Source organism: Peromyscus leucopus, chromosome 6 (genome assembly GCF_004664715.2).
Source record: "Peromyscus leucopus breed LL Stock chromosome 6, UCI_PerLeu_2.1, whole genome shotgun sequence".
NCBI classification, from domain to species: domain Eukaryota; kingdom Metazoa; phylum Chordata; class Mammalia; order Rodentia; family Cricetidae; genus Peromyscus; species Peromyscus leucopus.
Window position 1 is genome coordinate 30,871,096 of NC_051068.1, and position 25,538 is coordinate 30,896,633.

General features: G+C 46.2%; 1 protein-coding gene across 8 annotated transcripts in view; it reads right to left on the bottom strand.

The window, feature by feature from the left end:
* The window catches only part of Elf2 (E74 like ETS transcription factor 2), an 89,443-nt gene extending 75,226 nt beyond the window's left edge, over nucleotides 1–14,217 (bottom strand). For 4 of the 8 annotated variants that reach the window (XM_037206581.1, XM_037206582.1, XM_028873329.2 and 1 more), the window contains exons 1-2: nucleotides 14,040–14,217; nucleotides 299–386 (exon numbers count right to left, since the gene is read on the bottom strand). The gene's annotated coding sequence lies outside the window, so the exon portion shown is untranslated. Of the gene's footprint in view, nucleotides 1–298; nucleotides 387–8,775; nucleotides 9,073–12,029; nucleotides 12,308–14,039 lie in introns of those variants that run through there. The other 4 variants (XM_037206578.1, XM_037206576.1, XM_037206577.1 and 1 more) reach the window with 4 other exon arrangements.
* Nucleotides 14,218–25,538: the final 11,321 nt, after the last annotated feature.

Sequence of the window (25,538 nt, forward strand, 5' to 3'; positions counted from 1 at the left end):
AATATTAAAGGGGCTGGAGAGATGGCTTAGAGGTTAAGAGCACTGGCTGCTCTTCCAGAGGTTCTGATTCAGTTCCCAGCACCAACATAATGGCTCACAACCATCTGTGATGAGACCTAGTACCCTCTTCTGCATGCAGATGTACATGCAGGCAGAAGAGTAGTGTACACATAATACATAAATAAATTTAAAAAAAGAAAACTGAAGAAAATCCACAATGCCATCACATTAAAGATCCCTGTTACTGTTTCTAAAATCTGTTTTCCAAACCTAAAAAACAGAAATAAACTTTACTTACAATTTGAATGTTAGGTAGTCTAAGCATCCTTCACTGTTTTCACAACTCGTCAAGAGCTAAAGTCTAAACCAGCAGTTCTCTGGAACTACTAGTGGAAAGGAAAAGAGAAAGTGTTAACACAACTCTAATTAAAACAAAACAAAAAAACACTTTGCCCTAAATAGGTATGACTCAGACAGTAAATAATAACACAAATCATCTCCAAATGATAATGGCACATATTTATGCAAATATAAAATCACTATTTCTAGATGACTAAGGAATCAGAAACTTTTTTAAATCAGTGCTACAACTTTAAGTTACCACTAAATGACAATTAAGCAAGGTCATATCCAACATACACACCACAGTCTATGCTCCATATTATGGAGTATATTACAATCAACCAAAAGGCTATTATTATTAATTATTATTATTATTATTAATAATAATAATAAAAAGGAGGGAGAGTGCCTCCCCCGAAACTGGAGTTAAAGAAGGCACATGTGAGGCGTCAAACACAGGTCATCCAGAAACAACTCTCCACTGCTTAACCGGTTGTCTCTGAAGCCCCAACCCAAGGGTTCTCAGAACGTGTTAGCAGTGCAGCTCCTTGTGCTGACTAGTTTTATGTCAACTTGACACAAGCTAGAGTCACTGGAGAGGCACAAGCCTCAACCGAGAAAATGCCTAAGATCTGGGCCGGCCTGTAGACAATTTCCTTAATGAGTGAGTGACTGGCGTGGGAAGGCACCGCCCATTGTGGGTGTGGCCACCCAGGAGAGGTGGTCGCCTGCAAGCCTTTAATCCTAGCACTCGGGAGACAGAGGCGGGTGGATATCTGTGAGTTCGAGACCTGGGCTACAGAGTGAGTTCCACGAAAGGAGCAAAGCTACACAGAGAAACCCTGTCTCGAAAAACCGGAAGAAAAAAAAAAAAGCAGGCGAAGCAAGCCAGTAAGCAGCATCCATTCATGTCTCTGCATCAGCTCCTGCCTTCAGGTTCCTGTCCTGACTTCCTTTCCCTCCCCAATTGCTTTTTCATGGTGTTTCATACACAGCAATAGAAACCCTAACTAAGACATCCTCCTTCAGAAGTAAATAAAATTTAAAAACATAAAACTAGGGAGCTGGACAGATAGCTCAGCTGTTTAAAGCACTGACTGCTCTTCTAGAGCACCTAAGTTCAAATCCCAGCATCCACATGACAGCTAACAACTGTCTGTAACTCCAAGATCTGACACCCTCATACAGACACATACATGCAGGCAAAACACCTACACACATAAAATAAATAATAGAATAGATAGATAAAGTGGGATGAATTATTAAAAAAAAAAAAAAAAAAAACCACCTAAGGCTCGGTGTGCTTGTGTACACCTTTACTCCTAAGGTCCAGCCAGAAGCAGGCAGATCTCTGAGTTTGAAGCGAGCCAGGACCATACTGTAGATGTAACATACTACTCAAACTCTAGGATAGATAGATAGATAGATAGATAGATAGATAGATAGATAGACAGACAGACAGACAGACACACAGACAGGAAATAAAGAATTTTTTTTTTTAAAAAAAGGGTGGGTATGGTGGCATTTTTTTTTTTTTTTTTTTTTTTTTTTTTTTTGGTTTTGATTTTGGAAGACAGAGTTTCTCTGTGTAGCCTTGGTTGTCCTGAAACTTGCTCTTAGACCAGGCTGGCCTAGAACTCTGACATCTGCCTACCTCTGCCTACGAGTGCTGGGATTAAAGGAGTGGGCTACCACCACTCTGCAGTGGCCCATGCCTCTAATCCCAGCATGCAGGAGCCAGCCTGGTCTATGTAGCTCGGACTGTTTCTCAGAAACAGAGAAAAAAAAATTCAATAAAGTCAATGAACCCCAAGTCAACTGAACTCAACAAGACCCACACAATGACACACAATCTAATAATCATCCTTTTAAAACTATGGAAAAAGAAAAAACAGAAAGGGAGTCCCATCCCCCACCCCCACAAAAAAAAAAAAAACAATAAAAGAGTTCTGTCTCAGGAGAGGAAGTAGAAATACAAGATGTGTGATGAGGAAAACCACATTTTGCTCAGAGTGTCAAAGAACTTCGTATCTTGACTCCAGACCACACTGGCAAGAGCCAGTTCCTAAGTTTTCAGGGTGCTTCTGTGTTGGTTATTAAACTGTTGCTAATGTAAAACAAACAAACAAACAAACAAACTATGGACAGGGCTGGAAAGATGGCTCAGAGGGTGAGAACTGTATAGGACCATCACCTCCATGGCAACTCACAAGAAGGTAGGTGTAATGTCATCTTCTGGCATTTATACATTTAAACCTAAAAATAATAAATATAAAACCCTAGCCTGGCTGGTGGCACACGCCTTTAATCCCAGCACTCGGAGGCAGAGGCAGGCGGATTTCTGTGAGTTCAAGGCCAGCCTGATCTACAAAAGTGTGTTCTAAGACAGCCAGAACTACACAGTGAAACCCTGTCTAAAAAAAAAAAAAAAAAAAAAAGAAAAAGAAAAAAATAATAAACCTTTAAAAATTAAGGACAAGGAAACTTGGAAACAAGAGAAATGATTTGTCACACATGAGGCCTCAAGAGATTACCAGGAAATATGTCATCAGATTTTGTGGTTTGAATTCTGACATATATATTCAAAGAACTAAAAGAAAATACACTGTCAACAAAGAACCCTGTATTCTTCAGAGCTGTCCTTCAGAGGCAGAGGTGTGAAGACATCGTCAGATCAGCCCAACAGCTCATCACTGGTAAGCCGGGCCCCACTTCAGGAACTGCTCCAATGAGCCAACCAGATAGAGGAGGGTCCTGGACCTCCGTGAAGAGTCAGGGCAGAGCACAGGGAGCAGAGCTGGACAGCAGTGAAGTGCAGCTGGAAATGGTTTTATTCACTTTTGTTTTTCTGTGTGCTTTAAGGAACTAACAAACTTGTTCAAGACATTGTTTTCTAAAAGCTAACATATTAATATAAATTTCATTTAACTACAGGCTTTCTTTTTTATTTAGTGAGAAAATTCATTTTCAACAGTAGTTTGTTTGGGGGGCACACATGCATGAAGGCACAGTCTGAGGACATCAAACAGAGATGGAGGGTCATAAAGGAGTTTTTGTTTTCTGCTGTTGGAGACTGAACACAGGACTCTATGCACAAGGCAAGTCTACCACTGAGCTAGCTGTATCACCAGCCCAGAAGGAGAGGGTTTGGGGTTTTGTTTTGTTTTTATTTTATGTACATTGGTGTTTTGACTGCATCTATGTCTGAGTAAGGGTGTCAGATCTTGGAGTTACAAACCAGTGTGAGCTGCCATGTGGGTGCTGGGAATTGAACCCGGGTCCTTGGAGGAACAGCCAGTGCTCTTAACAGCTGAGCCATCTCTCCAGCCCTGGAGAAGTAGAGTTTTTATATTACTAAAAAAATCACACTGCCAAAATTCAAATCAGTGTTCAAACAGTGTTACTGCAGGTTAGTAAATTTAATTCCAATAGCAAACACAAAGAAAATAGCTACAGGATATATAACAGGAAATAAGAAATTTAAAGACTCTACTAAAAAAGAAAAATCAATTACATGCAAAAGGAAACAATGATACAAAAAAAAAAAAAATGAGGGCCCAAAATCCTGGGGCTGTATAGAAAATACGTAGGAAAATTACAGAAGTGTCTCTTTATTTCTAACCACTACAGCCCTGTTGCTTACTTTAAAGACTTAATGAGCACAGAGACAAGGGGACATGGCAGCCAGCGTTGCCATCAGAGCACAAGATGACACTGCTCTGTGGCTCTCAGCCTCCCAGCCTTCCACACACGCTCACTCTGGGGCAGGGAGGCAAGAGTCAGAAAAATAATGGAGAAGGCACCTGTAACGTGACTGTATTAAAAGGTTTGCACTGGTTCGTTTGTTTTGGTTTTTTCTAGACAGGGTCTCTCTGTAACCTGACTGTCCTGGAATTCACTCCGTTGACCAGGCTGACCTAGAACTCAGGTTTGTCTGACTCTGTCTCCTGAGTGCTGGGATTAAAGGCCACCATCACCCAGAAAAACTAAAGTTTTATACATAGTGGTATTCGGTGTTTGGATAAACTTCAAGGAAGAAATTTCCAGGGAAAACTTATTTTTCCTGTTATTCCCTATACGACCAAACACCATTTACATGAAGTGTATATAACATTTACCCACCCTCTATTAAAAAGAAAAGGGGAAAGTCTGCTGTAAATTAATTCTCTAGCCTGGAATGAAAGTTGCTACACTACTTTTCCTGTGGCTTTCTCCCCACTTGGAAAAAAAAAACAAACGAACGTTCCTAGTGTGTGCTTCCAAGATCTTCCTCCTCCAGCGGCTGACCTCTGACCTCACACTTCTGTCCTACCTGGGCTGGGCACCCGGGCACTCACACAATACTCTACAAGCACTGGTCCTTGGAGCTCTTGCTCCCCAGCCTAGCAGTCCCTTCCACGTTGTCAACAGGATGGACAACATTCCTTCAGAGACATTCCTCCCCTTCTACCTTCTCCCAACGCCCCTCCCCCAATCACATTTCATTTGCCCACAGCCCTCTTATCATCCCCTATTTAAAATCATAGTACCCTGTTATATTCATTCGCTATGTATCACTCTCTAAAATGACCTTGTTTGAATGTTTAATGCCTGTCTCCCCTTCAAAAATATAAAACCCACGAGAACAGTAAAATAGCAGTTACTCTGTCTACTGTGTCTCCCAAAAAACTTAAAATGCTATTTTGTTTAAGGTTTGTTTTATTTTTAATTAGTTATGTGTATGTGCCACGAGCAGATATCTGAGCCGAGAAGGGGGTGATGGACCCCGACCCCCACCAGCCCTGCCCCATGTGGATGCTAGGTCCTCTGCAGCAGCCACAGCGAAGGCTGGGAAGATCTGACACTGCGGAACCACGCCCACTCACTGTGCTCCTGAGCTCCTCCCGTCTTACTATTCCTTTGGTTACCTTCCACGGGGGACTGGGCAACCGCAGGAAGTAACTAGCTATACTCACTTCCAGTTCAAAGACTGATGAGATTGCAAAATGACCTATCTTCTTGTTTGGATTTTCTTAATTTATTTTATGTGTAAGAGTGTTTTGCCTGAATGATGTTTGTGCACCACATACATGAATGCCTGGTGCCCACAGAGGTCAAAAGAGGTCATCAGATCCCTTAGAGTTAAGAATGACTCTGAGCCATCGTGTGGATGCTGAGAACTAAACCTGGGTCTATTTCAGAGCCACAAACACTCTTAACAGCTGAGCCATCTCTCCAGGTCCCTGACAAATCTTTTAAATCTATAATGATTCTTAGGACCAAGGACATGTCTCAGTGGGTAGAAGCTGGCTGCCAAGCCTGGCTTACTGAGTTCGATCTCCAGGAACTGCACAGTAGAAAGAGAGAAGCAATTCCTGCAAGTTGTTCTTTGGCCTCCACATCAATCAAAATAAAGAAATGCAACTAAAGCTCTAGTTAATGTTTTAAATATATAGGCTGCTCCTATCTATTAACAACCATTAGTAATTATATAAAAGTTGAAAACTGTTTAAAACTGTCACATGAGCCAGGCAGTGATGGCGCTTTAATCCCAGCATTCAGGGTGCAGAGGCAGGTGGATCTCTTGAGTTTGAGCCCAGCCTGACCCACAGAGCTACATCTGGGACGGGCAGAGATACAGAGAAACCCAGTCTCAAAAACAAAAAAGAAGAAAAGAAAATTCAGTCTCATTTCCAAATAAATAACACCTACATTTAAACAGTCAAAGCAGAGTAAGACGGCTATGCATCAATATTAGACAATCTCAATAGAGGTACTCAAGTTATAAAAATGCACCAAATGAAAATTATGACATTGAAAAGCAGTACACTAAAATTAAAAATTCATGCCAGGCGGTGGTGGCGGCGGCGCACGACTTTAATCCCAGCACTCAGGAGGCAGAAGCAGGCAGATCTCTGTGACTTTGAGGCCAGCCTGGTCTACAGAGCAAGTTCCAGGACAGCCAGAGCTATACAGAGAAAGTTTGTCTCAAAAATAGAAACAGAAGACAGAGAGACAGAGAGAGAAGAAAAGAAAAGAAATTTCTTCCAGCTGAACAACTCAAGTCCATGAACAGGCATGCGTACAGACAGATATAAAGCTACACAAAGAAATCAACATGCAGTAAGTACCAAATGCTCTCTGAGAGGACACACGACTGAAAAGAGAAAGCAGAAGTCCTGAGGAGGACGGAGCTGGGCCGTCCAACTGGAGGCTCAGCTGCGCAGGAGGAGCTTGAGCATCACCCGCAACTAACACGAGACCCCCAGCTCGGTCCCTCCAGCACGGTCCCATCTCCAGACAGCAGAGGGAAAATAAACACAGAAGTTGTTCTACTGGACACAACGATTGCTAACATCCAGACTGAAGCCAAGTTTCTATGTCACAATGAAGTCAGTCGTTCTTTTTTTTGTTTGTTTGTTTGTTTAAGATTTATTTATTTATTGTGTACACAGTGTTCTGCCTGCACGTATGCTTGCATGGTCAGAAGAGGGCACCAGATCTCACTACAGATGGTTGTGAGCCACCGTATGGTTGCTGGGAATTGAACTCAGGATCTCTGGAAGAGCAGCCAATGCTCTTAACCTCTGAGCCATCTCTCTAATCTCTGAAGTTGTTCTTGATCTAAAATAGATTATAATAGGGGGCTGGAGAGATGGCTCAGAGGTTAAGAGCATTGACTGCTCTTCCAGAGGTTCTGAATTCAATTCCCAGCAACCACATGGTGGCTCACAACCATCTGTAATGAGATCTGGCACCCTCTTCTGTGTTCATAATAAATAAATAAATCTTTAAAAAATAAATTATAATAAATTAGAGAATATACTGCTGCATATGGTGGCACATACTTGAAGTGTCAGCACTCAGCACATTGAGGCAGGAGGATTGTGCTGAATTCAAAGTCAGCCTGGGCTACATGGTGAGCAACGGGACAGTCTGGAGAACCTACCTTTAAAAAAGAAACAAACAACATAGGAAAAGGGAGTTCCAACAGCACGCTGGGAAGTCTGTTAGCCCTGTCACATGGGCTCTGCAGCAGAGGCGCACCTACACATGCACAGATACATGCCCACTGGGGGTGAAACAATTTCTCATGCAGGTAGTTCTAGAGAGCATAAAAAAAACTATCTGGAGCCAGGCAGGCCAATTCCAATGAGTTCGTGACCAGCCTGGTCTACAGAGAGAGTTCCAGGATAGCCAAGACTACACAGAGAAACCCTGTGTCGGGGGGGAAAAAAATAAATAAATAAAATAAAAAAGCTATCAAGGGGCTAGCAATAGCAAAGCAGTTAAGAGTCAAAACTGTTCTTGCCGGTCAGTGGTGCTACAGGCAGTGGTGGTACGGGCAGTGGTGGTACACACCTTTAATGCCAGCATTCAGGAGGCAGAGGCACTCTGATTCCCAGGCCAGCTAATCTACCGAGTGAATTCTAAGACAGCCAGAGATGCACAGAGAAACCCGTCTGCTGCACGTGTGTGCGGGGTGGGGGGGGTGCAGGGTCTCCTGTGGAGGACCTGAGTTCAGTCCCCAGCACCTATGTCAAGTGGCTTACGACAGCCTGTTAACACCAGCTCCAGAGCACTCACACGCGGCGGGGTGGGGGAGTGGACAACAACACAGAGCGGGGAGGCTTAAAAGAGAAAATAATAGTAACAACGGCGCTAGCTAGGAGACAGTCAGAGAACGGGCCTGTAAGCAGCATTCCTCTATGATTTCTGCTTCAGGCTCCTGCCTTGGCTTTCCTCCATGATGAACTGTAAGACCAGTCCTCAAATTAATTAATTCCCAAAGAGAAAAACCCAGGCCAGGCGCCTTCACTGATACAGTTTATCAAATGTATTCAAAGAATAATACCAATCCTTCACAAACCCTCACAGAAAACAAGAGGCAGAAATACTCAATACATCCCTCAAGGTTAGAGTTACTCTAGAACTAAACCAAAGGGGACATCACTTCTCCTTTTGGCTAAAATTAAATCAAAATATATATAATAATAAAAGTAACAAAAAATATATCTAACAAGAAAAGAAATATAAGCCAATATCCCTGATAAACACAGACATAAAAATAAGTCAAATATCACCAAATCAAAATCCAGCAACATATAATTGTCTGCATTGACCAAGAGAGATTTATCCTGGGAATCTGCTTCACACCTGAAATGTCAAGTGACATGACATAGTATATTGCTGGAATAAAGGACAAACCGTATTATCTTATTGTGGCCAATCACACTTATCTGTGTAGGACTGAAGGACGTCCCAAGATGTAGGACTTTCAACGATAAACAAGGGCAGTCCCAGGTAAACTGTCACAGCTAGGGATGCCAAATGACACGGAAAGATCCATGAACGGATCCAATGCCCATGCACATTTAAAAACAACCCAACAGATGGGCACCAGCTACAAAAACAGCGACAGCCAGCACTGTGCCCAGTGACAGAAAGGCTCACCCGACTCTTTCCTCCTGCCATGCAGGCTCCTGCCCCTTCTAATCAGCCTTGTGCTTCCTTGGTGGTTCTACCCAAAAGAAGAAAAGAGGGAACATGAGAGAAATGTATTCTGATTAGTACAACGCAAAGCTACCTTCACTCACAGGTTATGGTACTGAATGTGAAAAATACTGCAGAGCTCACCCAAAACACTGGAAGAATAATTATTTGAGAGAGAAAAGTATACAGGACCAATCTGCAAATAAATCAATGCAGCTTCTCTACACCAGCAACAAAACTGGCACACACTTTAAAAACAACTGCACCCACGGACCCACAAGACAGCTCAAGGGTAGAGGCGCTGGCTTCCAAACCTGACTCCCCTTGTTCCATCCCTAGCACCCACATGGGGCAAGGAGAGAAATGACTCCCAAAAGTTGTCCTCTGGCCTCCACACATACAGTGCATACACACTGAACAAAGAAACAAACGTAAAGAAAAAAATTAAGACAATTCCATTCACAGTATCATCAAAAAGAATAAAATACTCAGAAAATAAACTGAAAAAGAAAGAGGTATAAATTTGGTGTGTGTGTGTGTGTGTGTGTGTGTGTGTGTGTAATACTACTGAGTCTTTAAAAATAAGCAAATTCTGCTATTTGCAACACGGATGAACCTTAAGGACATTATGCTAAGTGAAATAAGGCAGACACAGGAAGGTAAGTACACTCACATGAGTTACCTAACATAGCCAAACTCAGAGAACAGGGGTCGCCAGGATGGCTTAAGAGGGCGATGCCTAACTAACATCAATGGACATAAAGTTTCAGCTGTACAAAATGAACAAATTTAGATCTGCTATGACACATTTTGACCACAGTAAACAATACTATATTACACACTTAAATACAGCTCCCCGCCCCTGCCCCGGTTTTTTGAGACAGGGAAGCCTATGTAGTCCTAGCTGTCCTGGAACTCACTCTGTAGACTAGGCTGGCCTCGAACTCAAGACATCGGCCTGTTTCTGCCTCCTGAGTGCTGGAAGTAAAGGTGTGTGCTACCACCGCCCAGCTTACAGCTTCTTTTTTAAAATTTAGGGTTTATTCACTGAAGAACATAAAATTCTAAGTGAATACTTGAAATCAGTAAATGAAATTCTCACGTTCAATGTGATAAGATAGGAATTCTCCCCAAATTGATGTAGATTCAAAACAATCTCTACCAAAACTCAAGTGGCCTTCAGATGCAGACAGTCCTAAAATTATTTATAAAAAATATAAAAATGGGCTGGGTGGTGGTGGCACACATCTTTAATCCCAGCACTCAGGAGGCAACGGCAGGCGGATCTCTGTTAGAGGCCAGCCTGGGCTACAGAGTGAGTTTCAGGACAGCCAGGGCTACACAGAGAAACACCCTGTCTCTAAATAAATAAATAAATAAATAAGTAAACAAACAAATAAATAAATGGGTGAGTGAGTAAATAAATAGATGAGCACATCCATACGTGAATGGATGGATAAATGAACAAATAAATAAATAAATAAATGAAGTGGATGTATGAATGAGCTGTAAACATAACTCGGTGGCTGAGTGCATGTTAATACCATGAGAAAGAAAGACAGTAGAGGACAATTATGGTTACTGACTACATGAAAAGAAAATAATGGGCTGGAGAGATGGCTCAGCGGTTAAGAGCACTGGCTGCTCTTCCAGAGGACCAGGTTCAAGTCCCAGCACCCACATGGCAGCTCACAACAGTCTGTTACTTCAGTTCTAGGAGATCTGACACCTTCACACCAATGCACATAAAATGAAGTTAAATAAAATTATTTTTAAAAAGAAAGGAATCATAAGGAAAACTCAAAACTTCAATGAGCTAGCCACTTCATATACACTAACATGACCATGTCATACTCATTTAACTGAAAAGGACAGACAGTAATAAGTGCTGACAGGAGGCTGGAGAGGTGGCTCAGCAGTTAAGAGCACTGACTGCTCTTCCAGAGGACCCTGGTCAATTCCCAGCAAATACATGGCAGCTCATACCTGACTGTAACTCTAGTTCCTGGGGACCCGACACATGGCAAAACATCAATGCACATAAAATAAAAATAAATTAAAAAAAAAAAGTGTTGAGCCAGGTGGTGATGGCACACGCCTTTAATCCCTGCAGAGCCAGGTGGATCTCTGGGAGTTCGAGGCCAGCCTGGTCTATAGAGTGAGTTCCAGGACAGGCTCCAAAGCTACACAGAGAAACCCTGTCTCGAAAATAATAATAATAATAGTAATAACAATAACATGCTGACAGGACCTGAAGAGAACTAGACTTCTCACGGACATGACTGATGAGCCTGCAACACAGAACTGCCACTTTGAGAAACAATTTGGAAGTTTCTCTGAAAGGTAAACAAGACACAGTAATTCTATTCCCTTGTGTGTGCTCATAAAAAGGAAACCAAACATCCACAGAAGGACCTGTAATCAAACATGCAAGGTGTATCCTTTTAAATAGTCTGAAACTGGAAACAGTCCAGATACCTATCAACTGGTTGACTGACAGACGTGGTCTATCCATAAAATATATAGTACTTATTAGCAATAAAAAGGAATAAAGTCCTCATACATGCTTCAGTTTAGAACAGTCTCAAAAGTGTGCTAAGAGAAAGATGTCAGGCCTAAGTATATACACAGGATTGATTCCATTATGCAAAATGGCCAGAGGAAGCAAACATGGGAGACAGAACAGACTGGCTGCCAAGGTAGGGCTGGGGACTTTGGGGACTGAAGACTAACCATAAACAGGCTGCAGAAAATATTGGGGGTGGGCATAAAAACTTATTCTAAAGAAAGCCTAGGATATTCTCAATCCTATACATTTATTAAGAAATACTGGGGGGGGAGAAATACTGGATTATACACTCAAAATGGATGAATTATTTTTGATATTGAGCCAAAAGACTGATTTCTTTAAAAATACCACTCCAAGGAGAAATGAAAGCAAGTCCACACAAAAGCTTGCACAAAAATATTACTCATAAGAGCCAAGAAATGGAAGTACCTATCAACGGATGAATGGATAAATAAAAGCAAGTGTATCCATGCAAAGGAGCATTACTCAGCACAATAACAACAAAAAGCACTGACACAGGTATAACATGCGCACATTCTAAACGTTATGCTGTGTGGAAGAGCCAATCACAAGCTTACATTCTGTACTGTGTACTTGCATGAAGTACTGACAAACGCACAGAGATACAAAGTAGATGAGTGGTTACCTAAGGCCAGAAGGATGGGGGCGAAATGAGTGACTGCTAATGCTTGTGATAGCTGGTCGGTTGATTCTTGATGGTGTTACTAGGGCGAACTCCATGGGGGGCCTCCCCATGCAAAGCAAACACTATACCACAGGGCTACATTAAAGACCCATATGATTTTTTTAGGGGTAAAGAACATACTTTAAATTTGAGTACAGTAATTGTGCAACTCTGAATATACCTTAAAAACTCCACTGAACTTGTACATTTATAATCAACTAAATGGTATGTGGTTACTATTTCAATAACGCTTCTACCTCTTCCCACCCCGACCCATTCACATTCACACACACACACAACCTGTGAACAGGCAAAACCATCAACCCTGATTTGGTAGGCCCATCACAACCACTGAAGAGACTTAGGACAGAAAAACCCCAAAGTTTCAAATTCTTTCCAAACATACTCTAGGTATTCTGTAACTATTTATGCCCTCTAAGTACAATGATTAATCCAAGTAATCAAGTTTAAAATTAGATAACATTGCACGCCTTTACTCCCAGCACTTAGGAGGCAGAGGCAAGCGGATCTCTGTGAGTTTGAGGCCAGCCTGGTCTACAGCGCAAATTCACAAACTACCAAGGCTACAGACAGACCCTATCCTGACTCGGGGAGACAGGGAGGAGGAAGAGGTAACATTAAATACTGAAATTTTAAATGTTGAAGACACTTCACATTTCTACTTCTCGTATTTACTGGATGTATCGACTACAGCCACATGAATGAACTCTGTAAACTGCACTGCATTCTATAAGCCTTATTCCTAAATCCCATTAAACATGAAATCCAACTGTTCCCAGTCTCACATGAAGTCATTCAACTCTCTGAAGAAACTGTAACCCATACAATCTTATCTCAGTAAGGCCCGGACGGACATTGTTCCGATCCTGGCACTTAGAGAAAGTGAGTAATTTGCCCATCTTAAAGAAACTCGGAGAAAAAGAAAAGCAAAAGAAAAAAAAAATCTAAAGATCAAAGGAGCGAACTCTAGTATAGTTTCTCACTGCCCGATTAAAACAGAAACCAGAGTGGTGTCATCAACACGGGAAAGATGTCCCAGGGTCACAGTGACGCGGCCCCCAGCTTACTCTCACTTGCTAGACTACTACGAACTTAAAGAAAGGCTATTCTGTTCGGAACGTGGCTCCTCTGCGGACAGCCCGGCAAGTTGGCCCACGAGGGGCATCGGAAACTGCACCGGGGCTGACTCTCGGCCCCGTGGGTTATTCTTCTGTCCTTTGCTGACAGAGAGAAAATGTCCCACTGGAGCCTTGAGCGGGTCCGGCCGCCGCGCGCGGAGCGCCGCCGGGGCAGAGTGGGTACCGAGGCGCGCGGAGCGCCCACGACACTCGCGGCGAGGTGCCCCCCACCCCCGGGCCAGCTCCGCGGGCAGGGGACCCGGGAGGCGGGCACCAGAGCAGGGCGCTCCGAAGAGCGCCGAGGTTTGTTGTTGTTGTTGTTTTGTTGCAAACACAGATTGCGATCGCAGCCCCGCTCCCCGGGGGGACCAGGCGGCGGCGGCGGCGGCAGAGGGCCCGCGGAGAGTGAGAATAAAAGAACAGCGGGATACAACCTGTCGTGCCCGCCCGCCCGCCCGCCCGGGCGGCGGGGAGCAGGCCCGACGGCGACGGAAACTGCCGCCCGGGACGCGCTTCCCCTGCAGCCCGGCCGCCCTGCGAGGACTGGCGCCGCGAGGTAAACAGCGCGCGCCGCGCGCGGTCCCTGGGCGCCACGACCGTTGCCCCGGGCCGCTCCGGTGCGGGCTCCCGCCCTGCCCCCCAGCTCCGCCGGTGTCACCGCCCCAAGCCTCCGGAAAGCCCCTCCGCGGCCGCCGGAGCAAACAACACAGGCGCGGGGCGGGGGCGCCCGGGAGGAGGCGACACTCGGGACGGCCGGGCTGGGTCGCCGCGCCCTCCCTCTCCCTCCCGCTCGCTCGCTCCCGCCGGCCTCGGCCGTCCCCCGCGCTCTTACCTGCTCTCCCTCCACGTCGCCGTGGCCCTTGCCCTTCCCTTCAGGGCCACAGACCGGGGCCGAGACGCCGCCGCTGGCCGCCGTTTGGCCGGGCGTCCTGCGGGAAGCCGAGGGGGCCTCCCCGGGCCACCGCGCGAGCCGCTCCGCACCCCAGGACGAGACAAAACCGCGCTGCGCCGCCCCGCGCTGCGCACCCACTCCCCTCCCTCTCCACCGCGCGCACCGCCCCACAGACCCCCCAACCGCCGAGGCGACGGAGGCGACACGGCCCGGCGCGGGGAAGCTGCGGCCGGCCCCCGCCCTCCGCACCCGCCTCGACTCCTCCCCCTCGGCCTCCTGCCGCCGCCACCAGGACACTGGAGTCCGCCTCCCCCACCCGGCCGCTCCGCGCGCTCCTCCCTCCCCGCGCGCCGCCGGGGAGGCGACACCGCCAGTCACCGCCGCAGCGCCTGTCAAACCGGGCCGGCTATTTATACTCCCCGCCGCCCTCGGGGCCCCCCAGCAGCCCGCCTCCTGCGCTCTCGAATCCCGCCCTCTCCTCCGCGCCCAACTTCGCCCGAACCCGCCTGCTCAGGTGGAGACAGACGCTCGCCACTCGTCCCGCTCCGCGTCCCCGGGGCTTCTCCCCACATTTCTCTCTCACCCCCCACCACCACGTCGCTCGCTGCGCTGCGGCCGCGGGACGGGCGCGTGGGGACGGCAGGGGCGCGCGTGCACCTGCAGCCCGGCCGGGACGACACGCGCAGCCCTCGGGCCACTCTCGGGTCCCCGCTGTCACCCCTCATTCCCCCTTCCCAACTCGGGGTTCCCCTCCCCAGGTCTCCGAGCGACCGCTCCGCACTAGGACAAGGCGTTAGAGAAGTGAGGGTTTGGAAAATGAAACTCTTGTCGGCGCGGGTGTTCAAGAGTCACCCGCGCGCGTCTCCGGGCTCGGTGGCTGGTGGTGGCGCGGGCGGGCGGCCGGGCGGGCGGGCAGAAGCGCGCGGCCGCCCCACCCGGCCACTGACGCACGTGGCGCCCCGCCCCGCCCGCTCGGCGACCGGGGGCGCCGCCCGCTCCGCCTCCCGCTCGTCCACAGCGGACCCCGCCCCGTTCCCAGAAATTACCACCGCCCAACGGCCGGGCTGCGCGGCGGTTGGTGCCCGCGGTGGCCGGCGGGCGGCGGCGGGCGGCCCAGCGCGCAGCTGCGGAGCGCGGCGGGCGGCCCCCGTTCGGGGGGGGGGGGCCCGGGAGCCGCGACCGCCCGCCCCAGCCTTTGTCGCTCCTCGCTCCGTCCGCCGCCGAGAAGTAACTCAAGTCCCGGGATCTTAGGGACCAGGGTGGAGGAGCGCGTGTGAGTGGAGCAAGAGTATCTTGTTCCAAGTGTCCGCGAATTGGGGGGCGGAAAAAAAAAAGGGAAACCAGCGGGAGCTGCAGGCTTCTGGTCTGCACACTTTCACACAAAGGGGAGCCTCTGAGCAGGGCACTCTCACGCGCCTTCCAGGGCACAAAAGCCAATGACACGGTGCCCGGGATGTCCTGCGTTTGCAGCGGCTCGCTAATGGTCTTTCTTAGGCGCAGTTATGCATGCAAACGCCCGGGTCTCTTCCCCCACCACCACCATTCCCCGCCGCCGCGGCTCGTATTCGTTTCTTTAACAAAGAGCATCGGCGGCTGTCCCGGTGCGCGCGGGGGCCGACCCTGCTGTGCTCAGACTCTCGCAGCCTCCCTGCGGGAGCCTCGGCTCTTGGAAACAGTATCCACCGGGTTAATTTCTGGGCTCCCACCGGCCCGTTTTTGATGCTCTACAATCAGTTTTTACGAAAAAAGAAATCCTGAGCGGTTTGATAGCTGTTTAAATGAACGTGGGAAACGTGGAAATGACCCTGGAATAGGGCTCAAATGTTGGAGACAAATGGGAGGCTGCTGTGTTTTAAGTCCCTGATGAACATAAGAATTTAACCTCATTTTTACAAGCTGTTATTGCGTGGTTGGAGGTGATTCTTTCATATCTTAAAAGGCAACTTTTTAAAACGACATTCTCACTCTGAAATGTGGTAGAAACCTGAATTAGCAGAGTGATTGATCAACTATCCTCTTAACTCAAAAGAAGTTTTCAGTCTTGAGTTCAAAGACTTAGTGACTATTGGCACCCCTCTGAACTACATGTATGAAGTATCAGTAACTTTCAGACCTTAATATATACTGCATTATATAAAGTATATAAAGATACTGCACACACAGCATCCTTTCTGGAGGACGATGTTTATCTCCTGTTTCTGATCAAATTATCACTTATGAGAACCACTGCCCACTTTGATACTTTCTGAGTAAGAATATTGCATCTCCCACATGGCAGGAGCTTGCTTGCTTTCATTAAAGACAAATCTTAAATGCAGGAACATCCTGTTCCTATTAGCTACTTTGAGAAGAAATGTTTCTCCCATTTCCCAACCAAACTAAGCTGGAAAGTCCCAGGCAAAAAAAACTTGCTACTCTCAGTTTTTTTTTTTTTTCTTTCTTTCTTTCACTGTTCCATGCATGCATACACTTTGAAATGTAGATCTGAGAGCTGAAGAGATGGCTCAGCAATACGTACTGATTTTCCAGAAGACCTGGGTTTGAGTCCCAGCACCCACATTATGACTCACAGCCATCTGTAACTCCAGTTCCAGGGTATACAATGCCATTTTTTTCTGGCCTCTGTGGGTAGCAGGCATGCACATGGTGCAAAGAAATATATGTAGGCAAATCAGTCACACACATAAAATAATAAAACAATGCTTTAAAAAATGAAATGTAGATCTTTCATAACTCAGAACATTCCTCCACCCTGTTGATGTTGAACTCAGATAATTTTATTTGCTTCTGGCCAAAGCAACAGGGACAGAAGTTACAGGGTAAAGACTCTGAAGGTCCTGGCCTCAAGAGGTACTGCATGTTTCTGCTCGCCTTCCTAGCACTCCTGGCTTACACAATTTGAAGAACATGTCTGGGGAGTCTGCTGGTCCAAGAAAGATATCTCTCTCTCTCTCTCTCTCTCTCTCTCTCTCTCTCTCTCTCTCTCTCTCACACACACACACACACACACACACACACACACACACACACACACACACTGGGAACAGGCAGGCCTGGAACTGTTCCTAACTTATAGCCAGGGACCTCCTGTATGTTGTGCAACAGTTTCTTCCAAGATTGAAAGATCCCATCCTGCAGGAAAGCTCCTGAAGCAGGAAGGGAAACAACTCAAAAGAGCTTCAAGAAGTCCCTAAAACTCACCAGATTCACTAGGCCCTCTCTTGTCAGAGTAAGCAATAAAAGCTGAGAGTCCCGGTCAGAAGAGCAAAGCCTAGCGGCAAAGAAGCCTCTGACACCAGAGCAGCTGCCTGGCAGAAGCAGAAATCGGCCTCGCTACCTGGAAGAGGTTTACACAACTGAGGCCCCTGGCGAGGACACCCGTCGACCTGCTGAGCTGCCTGCAGGCTGTGCAGTGTGCTCCGGCTTGGTGAGCTGTCGTCCCTGCTTGGAGGGGGCTTAGGTGATGCAGCTGTCTTTGAGTCATACCCCTGTAAGTAACCCCAATGAAACTCATTGGCTCACCAGGCTGGACTGTGGTGGTGTCTGGACTTTGGTCTGTGTGGGTTCTCTAGCAGGAGTGAATAGTCAGTGTGTTGAGTCTCCCCAGGAAAAGCTTTGTCACACCACACTCTAGAATATAAGACTGGGTGGCTTGGTTGGTGGCTTGGTTGGTTGGTTGCTTGGTTGGTTGCTTGGTTGCTTGGTTGGTTGCTTGGTTGGTTGGTGGGTTGGTTGGTTGCTTGGTTGGTTGGTGGGTTGGTTGCTTGGTTGGTTGGTGGGTTGGTTGGTTGGTTGGTTGGTGGGTTGGTTGCTTGGTTGGTTGCTTGGTTGCTTGGTTGGTTGGTTGGTTGGTTGATTTGACAGGGTCCTCCTGGCTGTGTTTCTTAGCCTGGCCTCCAACACAAAATTCCCCTGCCTCAACACTGAGGCCTAAGATTATAGGTATGCCCAGCAACATTATTGCTTTCTGTCCTGCATTTTGAGAATGTTTGCTTCCCATATGAAATGCTCTGCTCTCTTTGAATTTGCCCACATAGGGGAGAAGGAGGGTCTCTGACAGAGCTCCTTGGAAGCAGGGCTTCAGAAGACACATGCCTTATAGAAAGAAACCTAGTAAGAAACCAGAAAGGCTTACCACAAAGTGTCTTCAAGACCCAAGGGTCGGGAAGAAAGGTTGTCTGATGAAGCCGGAAATCCCAGCAACAAGCTAAGGATCATGCAACAGATATCTATGTTATAATTGCATTGATTTTAGTTTTTATATCACGTAATTCATTTCTTAATTCTACATGTGAGCCATTAATATATTGCCATCATCATTTTCCAAATACTGTAAAGTAAACATATTATGGAACCAAGTTCGAGCCTGGCACACTCCTTTAAACTGAGCACTCGGGAGGCAGAGGCAGGCAAATATTTGTGAGTTTGAGGCCAACCTGGTCTACAGATCGAGTTCCAGGACAACCAGGGCTACACAGAGAAACCTGTCTCAAAAAAAAAAAAAGAAAGAAAGAAAGAAAGGAAGGAAGAAAGAGAAAAAAAAAGGAATCCAAGTCTGAGGAGATACTTCACTTCTTAAAGTACTTGCCTTATAAGCCTGAGGAACTGAGTTTGAGCCCCAGAATCCATGTTGGTTTTTGTGTTTCTTCTTTAATTTTATTATCATTGGTGTTTTGCCTGCATGTATGGCAGAAGCCCTGGAACTGGAGTTACAGACAGGTGTGAGCTGCCATGTGGGTGCTGGGAATTGAACCCAGGTCCTCCGGAAGAGCAGCCAATGCTCTTAACTAATAAGCAGGCCATCACACCAGCCCCTGGAATCTAACTTCTTTTTTTTAAAAAAAGCCAGTCATGAACTAGGCATGGTGGCACATGCCTTTAATCCCAGGCTTTGGGCGGCTGAGGCAGTAAAATCTCTGTAAATTCAAGGCCAGCCTGTCTCCATATTAAACTGCAGGCCAGCCAAGGCTACATAGTGAGATGCTATCTCAAACCAACAAAACACAAATCAGGCATGGTGACTTGTAACTCCAGCACAGGTCAGGTCAAGACCTGGTCTAGGCCTCCTGAGGACAAACACCTGAGGTTGACCTCTGGCTGGCTGCACATGTGTACACACACACACACACACACACACACACACACACACACACACACTCACAAAGGTTGAATCCAAGTCCCTCTGTACTTAGCCATACTTTTCCAGCCATTCCACACTCCCCCTCTTTCTCAGGTACCCATAAAAATAGTTAGCATGTACCTGCGTCCTTTGCAAGGGCAGAAAGTACTCTTCACAGATGAGGCATCGCTGCAGCCCCACGTTTGAGATGTTTTATGTGCACATATATACATGTGCATATGTGAAGGCAAATTAAATATACACAGGGTTATATAATGTGTGTTGGTGGAATATTTTTATACATCTTTTCTCTGTGTTTATTTCCCCCTGTGTTCTCTTTAATTACACAGAAAGTCTTTTTAAATTTTAGCCTGTCTCCGGTAGGACAAGCTGAGCAAAGGCAGAGGCTTTCCTGCTTCGATATCAGCATGTGGAATGGGAGAGGGACTCTTTGGGGCCCATTCCAGGGGTGGTGGTGACAACAGTCATGGAAACACAAGAGGAAACTTGAGTTGGCCAATAAACTAGTTCCCTCTACTAACCAGGATAATTGCTTTAAGATGATTAGTTATTTCTTAATTAAATAAAGCCGTATTCCTTCATAATCTTGAAAGTCAGTCATCCAAGAACAAGGTACTCTGACCTTGCCTGGGAACTCACACACCATCACTCTGGCACATTCAGTTAGTGATCTAGTTGAGTGTGGGAAGCCACTACTCAAAGATATTAATACCAAAGAGCTGAGTGGTCAGGGACCATGCTCACAACAGTGGGTGAGTAACTAACCAGTACTTCAACTCAGGATTCTTTCATCCTGGCTGTCAATAACCATACACACTTCAGGAGATCAACCAGAAAAAACTTCCTCCCCCAACCCCCACTTAAACAAGTGGTTCTGAGCGACCAGGACCAGCCGTTTGAATTCTGGTGTTGACCTGCCTTGTCTATCTATGGACCAGGATCACTGCCCTTCCCGCCCTCCTTCCTGAGCTCCTGCAGAGAAGGTAATTCATACTGCTACTCTGGTGCTATAAAGGAACTCAGTCCACTTTTTGGTTTAGGTATCGTCTGACTGTTATGTTTTGTTTTTTAATGTGTAGGAGTGTTTTGCCTGCATGTATGCCTGTTGCCCAAGGAAGCCAGAGAATGAATGCATCAGATCCCCTGAGACTGGAGTTACAGACACTGTGTGCTACCATGTGGGTTCTGGGAATTGAACCCGGGTCCTCTAGAAGAGCAGCCAGTGCTCTTAACCTGCTGAGCCATCTCTCTAATCCTTTACAGTTTTAAAGCAGAATCTTTTAAAACCTGTGTAGGGGTCAAGTTACGAAAGAGCTGTCAGCAGGGTGGTGGTGGCACACACTTTTAATCCCAGCACTCAGGAGGCAGAGGCAGTCGGATATCTGAGTTCGAGGCCAGCCTGGTCTACAGAGTGAGTTCCAGGACAGCCAGGGTTACACGGAGAAACCCTGTCTCAAAAAAGCAAAACAAAACAAACAAACAGAAAACAACAACAAAAGAGTTGTCTTAGAAATAACAAAACAAAATTGCTTTTGAGAGGACATGTTAAATTTATTTCTTTCTTTCTTTCTTTCTTTCTTTTTGGTTTTTCAAGACAGGGTTTCTCTGTGTAACTTTACACCTTTCCTGGAACTCGCTTTGGAGACCAGGCTGGCCTCGAACTCACAGAGATCCACCTGTCTCTGCCTTCCAAGTGCTGGGATTAAAGGCATGCGCTACCACCGCCCAGCGACATGTTAAATTTCTAGACTACAAGGAAGAAAAATATTTTTTACATTTATTTATTGTGTGTGCCTGTCGTGTGCAAACAGATGCCAGGACACACTTGAGGAGACCAGAGGACAGCTTGAGAGAATCAGTTCTCTCCTTCCACCATGTGGGACCCTCAGATTGAACTCAAGTCATCAGACTTGACAGCTGAACCATCTCACTGACCTTAATGAAGGAATTTTTGTTTGTTCATAGCCTTGGCCAACCTGGAATTTCCTATGCAAACCAGGCTGGCCTCCTTCAATTCATAGAGATCCTCCTGCCTCTACCTCCCTAAGTGCAGGATTAAAGGCATGTGCCACCAGAGCTGGCTCCCAATGAAGTGATCTTTGAGAATGAAATTTGTACCATCAAATGGAATCAGATAAAATAAGCAGAAAGTATAAAGTTTTCAATGCACAAAAGAAGTCAGTTCCTCATGATTTTGTCCACATAATGTTTTCTACTAAAACAGGCTGTCTTTTCACAATTTGTGTTCTTGGGGTTCTTGATATATATTATAGATAATTTTATATAATATGCAATGTATATACATACATATGTACATATGTAAAATTTCCCCTTCCCCTTTGGTTTTTTTGTTTGTTTTGAGACAGGATTTCTCTGTATAACCTCCCTGGCTGTCCTGGAACTCACTCTGTAGACCAGGCTGGTCTCAAACTCACCGAAATCTACCTGTCTCTGCCTCCAGAATGCTGGGATTAAAGGCATGTGCCACCATTGCCTGGCCCCTTTGGTTTTTTGAAACATAATTTAGTCTACATCCCAGGTTGTCGTGAACTCACAATGCAGCCCAGGGTGGCTGGCCTCAGACTCCTGGCAATCTTCCTGCCCCGGCCTCCGTCCGGAGTCCTGGGATTACAGCCTTATTTTATCTGCTCGTGTCAACCACCAAGGACAAAAAGTACTGTCCTCTGCTCCAGCCTTGACGGCAGCACTGTATTCCACGCTCCCAAATTCATGAACGGTGCTGCCCGACTCTCTTCTGCCTTGCCTGCCTGCTCTGCCCGATAAACTGAGCTCTATCGCAGAGGCCAGGCTCCCTAGCTCCGGACATCTGTACACCATAGCTTGCCAACATTTCCCTCTGCCTCAGCCCGTGGCTTCAGCCTGCTCTTCCTTCCTCCCTTCCTGTCTGAGCACACTGTCTCTTTTCTGTAACTGCTGGCTAACTGTTACTAAGGGGGGTGGGGGAGTGGCGGGGAGGAGTGGAGGGGAGAGTCAAGATAAGCCCACCTGGAGGCTAAATGTGCTCCCAGGAGGCCCAGGATGAAACAGGAAGACCCACAAGAAACAGCTGGAAGAAATGGGAAGAGGGCCTGAGAGCTGTAAACTATAAAGAGGGCCAGTGAGACAGCTCAGCTGCACGGCTTTAATCCCAGCACTCAGGAGGCAGGGGCAGGTGGATCTCTGTGAGTTCGAGGCCAGCCTGAGCTAGAGAGTGAGTTCCAGGACAGCCAAGACTACACAGAGAAACCCTGTCTCGAAAAAATAAACAAAAAAAGATAGATGAATAGGTAGATAGACAGACAGACAGATAGATAGATGGACTGACAGATGGATGATCGATAGGTAGGTAGGTATAAATAGGTAGATAGACAGGCAGACAGATAGATAGACAGACAGGTGCATGTATGTACCTGGTACCCACAGAAGTCAGACGAGAGTGTCAGATTCTCTGGAATTGGAGCTACAGGTGGTTGTGAGTCACCATGTAGATGCTGGGAATTGAACTCAGGTCCTTTATCAAAGTAACAACTGCAGAGCCGTTTCTCAAGCCCCAAAATGTGATGATTGTGCAGCAGTATTTCCTAGACAGACTATTGCCTTTGGCATAAATTGAAATTTGTTTTCTGTTTTGTTGATCTAGAAAAGTTTGTATCAGCCTCACAATTTGTAATCAGTAATATCTTATGAACTCTTAGGTTTGCCTTTGATTTAAGGAAAACTCTGTCGCATTTCTTTCATATAGAAATATTTTTGGGGCTGGTGAAATGGCTCATGAAGATCACCGGCTTCTCTTCAAGAGGACCAGGGTTCGATTGCCAGAACCCAGAAGATGGCCTACACAACTATCTATAACTCCAGTTTTAAGACTCTGATGCCCTAATCTAGCCTTTAGGGCATCTGTGTGCACACACCATATCCCTACACAGACACAAATACACACACACACACACACACACACACACGTATTTTAAAAATATTTTTGCTGTTATTGTTTTTGTTTTTGAAGACAGAGTTTCTCTGTGTAGCCCTGGCTGTCTGGAACTCGCTCTGTAGACCAGGCTAGCCTCTAACTTAGAGATCCACCTGCCTTGCCTCCACAGTGCTGGGATTAAAGGCGTGCGCCACCAGCCAGAGTCCAACTTGGTGAACCATTGAGTTGTATTGGGGTAACTTACAGGAATATGGGTGAGGGGTGACTTACAGGAGCAGAAATGACTCAAAGACAGCTGCGTCCCCAAAGCCCACCCCAGCATGGGTGACAAAAGCTGGTAACCTGGAGCATGCTGTACAATCTGCACACGGCTCAACAGGTTGGAGGGTGTCCTTTCCGGTGCCTCAGTTGGTCTAACCTCTTCCAAGCTGCTCAACTGAGTTCTGCTTCTTCCAAGCAGCTGCTCTGGTGTCAAGAATCATCTCTGCAGTTTGGCTTTGTTCTCCTGAGAGAGACTATGGGCTTTTATTTCTTACTCTGACAGGGAGGGGCCTAGTGAATCTGGTGGGTTTCGGGGACTTCCTGAAGCTCTTTTGAGTTATTTACCTTCCTGCTAAGGGAACTTCCCTATAGGATGAAATGTTGCAGTCTAGAGGACACTGTTACACAACACTGGTGCAAAATACTGAAATAGCCCAAAACCTCAAACATTGTGGAAGCGGATTTTCTCACTTCTTCAAACTCCCTCCCAAGAGGAAAAAGAAAGAAAACTCTGTGTATGATGTTAAGCCTTCCTGGGAACGAGTCAACAAATAACTGTTAATACCAGTTAGGGAACCTGCTCAAAGTAATGATTCCACCAAAGTCCAACTTGGCAACCAATTAGTTTGTTGGGTTTACTTAATAAGCATGAGTAAGGGTTTACTTAGAGCCTCATGAGTGACCCCAGAGCAACTGTCACCATCGTAGTGGAGACCTCTGGGAAGTTGCATTACTAAGGACCCTTTCAGTTAACCTTCATCTTCCTTTATAAATGCTAGAGTCTCCCAGGATCCCTTGTAGTTGGCTGGAGGTGGGAGATCAGGAGGTGTCGGGAGGGGGTAGGGCTGTAAGGTTTGGAATTCCAGATTCCAAACCTGTGAACATTCCTCTCCCCTCCTAACCAAAGAATGTCAATAGCTCCTGAGCATTGTCACAGGTTTACCCATCTCTGTTGCTGTGTTTATTTCGCTGCTCAGATTACAAGGTAATCTTATGCTCCAGAATGGCAATGGGATGCCCATGTTATACCTACAAGAAAAAGCTATACTGCAGTGTACCATCTTGCACAGACTTCAGGAATGTGCAACTAGAGAGATGGAGATCGAAATCCACTGTGCTTACTTTACAGTTTATGAAAACACTTGGCCACTTGAGTAGATAGATTCCAAGAGCTCACCCATACGCCTTCCCTAATGCCATCCGTTTGAGAGGCCCTAATGTTCAAGTTCACTGGTCTGAGATTCACCTGTCCCCCAAGGGTTCTCTACATCACTTTCCTGTAATATTCTGTCATTTCCTCCTTGGTTTAGATGGTTCCCACCCCTCACAACCCAAAGCGTCTCATTCAAACCAGGATTAGATAGTGTTTGTAGATGCATTAGAACCTCTGACAGAATAGACTGGAAGCCTTCTGCCCCGTGCTTCATAGAACAAAGAGATGCTCAGCAAAGCCTGCATCCTACAACACCGGCGGAGGGGGTTGCTATGGAACGGTTTGTATCCGATTATGGGCCTCATGGCCAACTACTATTTAAGCTTTTCTTTTAGCTCACTAGCCAACTCCTGTTCTCAGTGCTTTCTGTTTCTCAATAAACAGTGACTCTTTGTTTGAGACAGGGTTTCCCTGCGTAACACTCCTGGCTGTCCTGGAGCTCATTTTATAGACCAGGCTGGCCTCGAACTCACAGAGATTCACCTGCCTCTGCCTCCACAGTGATGGGATTAAAGGCGTGTGCCATCATCCAGGCAATGACTCTTCCTTTTTCTAACTACCTGTCCCTGGCCCAACTCTTGCTGTGGTGCCCATACTCAGATGCACGCCCGTACATCTGGGTATGGATGTAACAGATGATATTATTCTCAGCATGAATGCAAAAACACAACTCTCACCTCAAAGGGGATAAAAGGTAGTGTATATTGGAGCCAAATATGAATGACCATGTCCATGGAATTTAAGTTACCCCAAATTCTATGTTTTAACATGGAAGCAATTTCAGGAAGGGTTTTGTTGTTGTTGTTGGTTTTTTGTTTGTTTGTTTGTTTTTAGTAACAAAACAAAGTTAGACATCAAGACACTTAAAAACAAACAAACAAAAACCCTGTTAAC